Genomic DNA, 7191 nt, shown 5'->3' on the forward strand with positions numbered 1-7191 from the left:
GAAACAAATGTATGCTTCGTCTCACAACGGTGTCGCTTGGCAAAAATAACTGATTAACAACAAGCGGAAAATACTTGCAACGAAGCAATATATATAGGCTTTATGACAGGAGAGACTGGATGATGATGCATGTGTCACAAAAAAAATTGAATTTTTTAAAGAGAGAATTAAGAGCTATAACAATTACTGACTTATTATAAATCCTGGAACATGGAGCCACTAAATAACTTGAATCTGTTGGTTTGTTGAGCTGGATGAGAACTCGGTATAGGCTACATGTGTTTAGGCTATTGTTTGCAGCAGCGGTCTGCGGATGATTATGACAAATGTCATAACATTAGCTCTTTCATTGGACAACAAGGAACATTGCTGGTGGTTTATAGCAGATTTTCATGAGCCAGACTTCACTTTATGATGGTCACTTTATGACTGTGATGATGATATTGAAGGCAAGCCTCGCCCTGACAGACAAACAACAAACAAACAAACATACATACATACATACATACAAACAAACAAACAAACACCTTGCAATTGACACATTATAAACGGTTTAAGTAAGGTCTAACTAACACTTTCACCCTGGCATACCCATTTTGGACACCGTATTTTTTTTAATCAAAGATTGTGGACATGTTTTAAAAAATGTTCCAAAGAAAACAGTTTCTGTTATGGACAATGAAATATTATATCTTCCATGCACCATACCATGTGTCTGTAGACTCTGTATTTAATTGATTACCAAATAGCCCAAACATGGATTGGTGCACAGTCCCCTATAGCATCAAGACACATTTGAGCATAACTTCTGTGATGGTCTCTCTCTCTCGTGAAACCCTAAGCCTAAAGGCTTCATTCAGTTCAAGCTCTTCTGTCACTTACAGACATTGCTCGACATTCAAAAGACTCTCAAAAGAACAGGTGATTCAGTGGATGATTCCACCTGCTCATATATGTGGTTGTAGATAGATAGATAGATAGACAGACAGACAGACAGACAGACAGACAGACAGACAGACAGACAGACAGACAGACAGACAGACAGACAGACAGACAGACAGACAGACAGACAGACAGACAGACAGACAGACAGACAGACAGACAGATAGATAGATAGATAGATAGATAGATAGATTACGTTGTAAATATCCAATAGGCTACATTAAAGCAAGATAAGTAATTACGGAATGGATTTTATATTCCGTTTCAAATGTTCAAATCAGAAATCCTTGTTTTATGAAGGAAAATCATTTGACACCTATATGCCTCAAATCAGACCATTTGAAGGACGCATGTTTTATGGATCTTAGCAGTATTTGCCATATTTATTGAGGTTATATATAAGCTAAAGGTTTTTTTGAGAAAAAAAGAGTGTTTCAAACATAATCAAATACAAATGTTGATAGACTAATTGATGACAAAAACTCTATTTGCCAGCACATTTTAAAATTCACTCATTCAGGGAATTCCTCCCTAAATTCCTATGCCTAATTCCCTTCAACTACAATCAATAAGCATATTAATTAATCAGTTGTTTAAGCATATGCGTTTGTGCATGGTTCAAAACTATAAGATAGGAATGACTTTGTGGTCTATTGTCTCTATGTTTAAATAGGCGTCAGAGTGGAAAAACGCTCCACGAAATAGAATAAAAGTTAAACTTATACTTAAAGGCTTAGCCTAGGTTATTCTATGCCTTTCTTAGAGGCATTTGAAAGGACGTTTTTTACCCGGTCAAAAGTTAATCGAAATCTAAAACAATGTAATTAGTAGCCTAAAGCCAGAGCCCAACAGACTTTGCCCATCTTTTAATTTCATTGCAGAAAGTCTCATTATTAACTTCTGTATTGGCCAGCTGATTTATTTGTCTCTTGATTGACAACATTTTTTTTGCAGATCAAGGTCTGATTCCAAGCTTATATCACAATTGTAGGTTATCAGCTATCCTTGAAGGAAATCGAAAGAATGTTTAGAAGTGCTAAGCCTATATGAACAGAAATGCTGTGCTTCACAATAAAAAAAGATTTGAAACGGAAGTGCTAAGCCTAGCCTATAGCCTATACTGACTGACATGAGTGCACAAGTTCAAGTAGTCCTACTACATTTCTATTATAATAGGCCCTATTAGCATATTGCATTTTGGAATGAGAGTTTGCGGTTTTATTCATAATGGCCTACTTCCAAAATGAATAAAAATACATTTTATCAAAAGAAAAGCTTGGTATAGAATATGTGTGTGTGTGTGTGTGTGTGTGTGTGTGTGTGTGTGTGTGTGTGTGTGTGTGTGTGTGTGTGTGTGTGTGTGTGTGTGTGTGTGTGTGTGTGCGTGTGTGTGTGTGTGTGTGTGTGTGTGTGTGCGTGTGTGTGTGTATATCTTATATATATATGTGTGTGTGTGTGTGTGTGTGTGTGTGTGTGTGTGTGTGTGTGTGTGTGTGTGTGTGTGTGTGTGTGTGTGTGTGTGTGTGTGTGTGTGTGTGTATGTGTGTGGTATGTGTATATATATATTATATATACAAAATAAATACACACACACACACACGCACGCACGCACCCACCCACACACGCGCGCACACACACACAGCACGCACGCACGCACGCACGCACGCACGCACACACGCACACACACACACACACACACACACACACACACACACACACACACACACACACACACACACACACACACACACACACACACACACAAACACACAGTGTGTAGGCCAACATTTGTTAACATTAAAATGAGGGACATCATGGGGGATCTTCAATTACATTGTTTTAAGATATGCCTACATTATACATTTATATCTTTTATTTTTGTGTGTGCAATAATTTAACATCGAAATAGCCTATCTATCATAGCCTATCAGTTAGGTTTCTTTGAAGACACATTTTCAAAGCACCATGAATTAACCAAACGTTGTTTTTAGACTGTTAAATATTCCCATATAGGCTAATCATTGATCATTGCTATATAGTGTTTGTTCAGTAACAGTCAGGGGGTATCCATGCAGCTCTTTAGTGAACAGAAAATAAATTTCCTGGTCGGGAAACCAATTTAATAACCAGGAGAGAGAACTCAGCACTCAGGATAAACAAGTGGAACTGGAAGTGATGAAACAAAGAAATTAGCAGACAAGACTATAACATTTAAGCTATAATAAATGGGTTCTCCTGCCTGATTGGATGAAATTGGCCTCCCATCTGAAAATGTATTTTCTGTTGTGCTGGAGAGATGGGTGGAGCGATGGCGAGATCAACCCTTACCTGTTTAGCAATGTTTAAATATCAAAATATAGAGCTTTAACTTTTTAACAAAAAACGTTTAACCAAAAATAATAACTACACTGCAAGTTATTTATTTTTGGTCTTACAGCGCCTTTAAGGTATATGCTGCAACAGGTAGCATTTTCCTCACAATAAGGAAGATTCGACCTCACTTTGAGTGAGTAGAAATGCTGCTCGCTTATGTCAACAAAAACACATATCAGTGCATAAAAAGATGACATAGCCCGTTGAAATTATAGTACATGGTAAAGCCACTTGCTAAAAGTAGGCTAATAATCACCTTTTAAACCTAAGCCTAAACCTCTTCATTGGTCTAGATTAAAAGTAGCCTATTAAATTGTTAAGTTTTTACTACATGTTTAGCAATAATCAAATGTGAATATGACAGTCAATGAAATATCACGATGACTTCTTATGGTGCCTGAAAAGACCAAGAGCTATGATGAACAGTGCCATTCTCCCATTACGATCAGAAAATGCCGTAGATTAATAGATTTCGTTTCACAGGTCGAGTGATAATTGTTTTATGGGACAATGCTACCATCGTGTGGTGATATATTGTAAATTGCACAGAATAACCATAGATGATGTATGAATTCAAAGACACTGCTGCCTCATCTGGCGACCGAGGGTATAATCAACATTTTAAAATAAAACCGGTGGTCCTCTGCTGACATGCGAATGCACTCGTCTCTATACATACATGATAAACATACATAAAAGTGGAATGTGAACACGTTCTGCATCTGCTTTTATTTCCCTTCAACCCTGGAGCATCTAACATCAGTCAGACACAGAGTTGCACACATGTGCCAGTGTCAACGCAGTAAATACCATTTTCTGACATGCGATATTGGGGCCCTATAGCCTATGTCCCTATGTCCCTTAAGCCTATTCCTAAACCTCACAATCACACAAGTGACAATAGTAATCTTGCAAGTGGTGCTATTTGTATTATAATAATAGGCTGCAAATAATAACAATAATAATAATACACTTTATTTGTATGGCACCGTATGACATCAAATGCAACCCAAAGTTATTTACATAAAAAGAGCAGTAAAATAGTTCTCCCCATCTCTCCGGCTCTTTAATAAATACAAAAAAACATTTTCAGGTCTGGGGGATACCAGTTTCATCCAATCAGGAAAGAGAACTCATACAGGATATGGGATAAACAAGTGAAATTGGAAAAACAAAAAGAGGCGGAGAGATGGGGAGGCCCCTGTTACTGAATAAAAACCCTGTCACTGGGACACTTGCAAGCATGGAGGCCTGTCATTAAGGCATAGATATGTTATCTTGCTTCTTAATGGGCTTTCAGACTTGCCATACAATGCTTCTATCTCAATGTGATGTGGTGCACAGATGACCCCTGCAACAATATAAGTAGAAATCATCACATTTGTTAGTTGTTATATTTGATTCTTGGAATATTTAACTGATTTAGTTTACGAGGAATTACTGGGAATATTAATTTGAAAAACCCACACTACTGATGCAACCATTTTATCAGGAGAAATGCCAATGTGGGGGAATGATTTCCATTAGAGGGTGTCAGTGTCCCCCAGGGCCCCTAGTTTTTCCCCCTACACTAAATCTACAATGTCCATATGCTGTTAACCACATGAACCCTAGCATTCCCATTCTGGGGCAAATTTTCGGCCAAAATAGCAGATCTATAAACTCACAAAGCATTGTGTTGCGATACGTTATCACCTTGTAGATCTGCTATTTTCAGTGAAGAGATTTGGTGTAGAGGGGAAAAGGAGGGGGCCTAGTATATAGATCACTGGGGGACATGATGTATATAGTGTTTAAGTGATTAACCTGTGGACAAGATGAATGGAATAGTGGATTGTCCAGAAAATAATGTGTACTATAAAGGTCGCTGAGAACAACTTTGTTGGCATTATATTGTGCTATTTGATTGGATCCTGGCTTCATGAACAAAGTTAAATTAGGTTCTCAGTTCCCAATGCTCTAAAACACTGGTTCTCAAGTGGGGTCCAGGGACCCACATGGGTCGCTGAGGGGGTTCAGGGTGTCCCCAACTAAATGATTGATACAGTTAAGAACCAAATGGACCCTTATGGGCTTGTACAAATGGACCCTTACGGCTCTGTAACTCTGAGAGCGTACAAATTGAACCAAATGGACCCTGACCGGTTAATTTGTTCTCCACACTGGAGAAAGAGGGAAAAAAAGAGGGGAGTCCATGGTTAATGCCTATCGAACTGGGGGTCCTTGAGATTAAAAAAGGTTGAGAATCAGTTCTCTTGTCTAAAAGACTGATAGATGTTGGAACAGTTAGACTTCAGGTGGAGCCCAGCCCCACCCTCATTCTGTATAATTCCCTGGTTATTACTGTCACTGTGGAGTCATTAATAGGATTCACCCCACCCAGCGGGCCCAAGCGGAAGGCCCAGCAGAGGTTCTTTATGAGGCAGCTGAAGAAATTCAACCTGCTGGAGAAAATGATGATCCAGTTCTCCATAGCCATCATGGAGTCCATCTTCATCACATCCATCACCATCTGGTGATAAGGACAGACTGCAGGGGATCATCTGGTCAGCCAAGAGGGTCGTCGATTGCATCCTGCCTTCTCTCCAGGATATGTACCATTCCAGGACCAGGAAGTGAGCTGGAAAGTTCATCACTGACCCTTCCCATCTTGGTCACCAGGCCAGCTACCCTATGGCGAGAAGTTCTCTCAAGCCTGATTGCCACCTAATTGTAGTTTGTTCTTTACCCCCCCCCCCCCCCCAAAATAGCCTACATCTCATATTCATCTCTACTCATATTATTCAATCATATCCATGCATAACCTACCTTTTCATTGCTTCTATTTACATTCTATTTACATATACATCTTGTATTTTTTAGCATTTATTTTGTTATTTATTCATTCTTTAAATAAAGATGAGTGTGTTCATATTCTTAATAGCGTAGGCCTGTTCAGTACAATGCACCAACGTCAAAAATCATAGGTCAAAATGTGCAACCAATATAAGAATTTGGCGCACCTTCAGTGCAAACTGTAAAGAAGGATAACATCTCCTGGGTACAGCAGCCTAAACCTTTGTCATTCCTGTGAACTCTGTAGCCTGACCTTAAGGCCTGATCTAATGAAGAAAATAAGGAATGCAAGGCCTACAGTATGGCTGAAGTGCGAACTTAACAATAGTAGCTATACCCTCATATGAGGTGGCAACTGGCAAATGAAAGAATACCAGTACTGGTATTCTTTCATTTGCCAGTTACCACCTCCAAAGGAACCATGGACCTGGCCATCTGTTGTTCACATCGTTAATAAGAAAATAAGAAAATGTGAAAAGCAAATGGCCTAACGGACCTTCCTAAGGAAAGGAGGTGGGTTACTGTTACTCTACGGTCGGGTTACAGTGACATTTTCCCCCCACATGCAAAATCATGCAAAAGGTAAATAGTGAGGCGGAGGGATACAAACACCATGGCAGAACATGGCCGTCACCTCCGTCATGTCCTCTCCTTTCGACCCGCCCACTTCAGTGTGATTGGACGAGCCGCTCTAAAATCGGCTTCTCATTGGACGCTGACAGGGTCAGTCATAAACTGATGTCTATGACGTCGGTCTTAACAGTGTTGCCATGTCCGCTTATTGTAAGCGACTTTTGGGCTTGTTTTTCTTGGAAGTTGCTTGTAAATTATTGGTGGTTGTGGATTACGTTTTTTTTTTTGGGGGGGGGGGGGGGCTTGTTTCTAAACAAGGCCTCCTAATGTTAAATTGTTTTCAAGATGTTTTTTTTAAAAATAGCGCTTGTAGAGCTTGTAGATCGGCTATTTTCAAATAGCCAATGTATTATGGCAAAGCCGGGCTCGCTTCTTTTGGGCCCGTTTTCCTAGGCCTGGTTGCTTATT

The 7191-nt window shown here is 39.5% G+C and overlaps 1 protein-coding gene across 1 annotated transcript in view; it reads left to right on the forward strand.

The window, feature by feature from the left end:
• mrpl24 (mitochondrial ribosomal protein L24) overlaps window positions 1-7191 on the forward strand; it is a 74409-nt gene that overhangs the window by 64173 nt on the left and 3045 nt on the right. The gene's annotated exons all lie outside the window — the stretch shown is intronic.

Source organism: Gymnoscopelus braueri (assembly GCF_963280865.1).
Source record: "Gymnoscopelus braueri genome assembly, chromosome: 11".
NCBI classification, from domain to species: Eukaryota; Metazoa; Chordata; class Actinopteri; order Myctophiformes; family Myctophidae; genus Gymnoscopelus; species Gymnoscopelus braueri.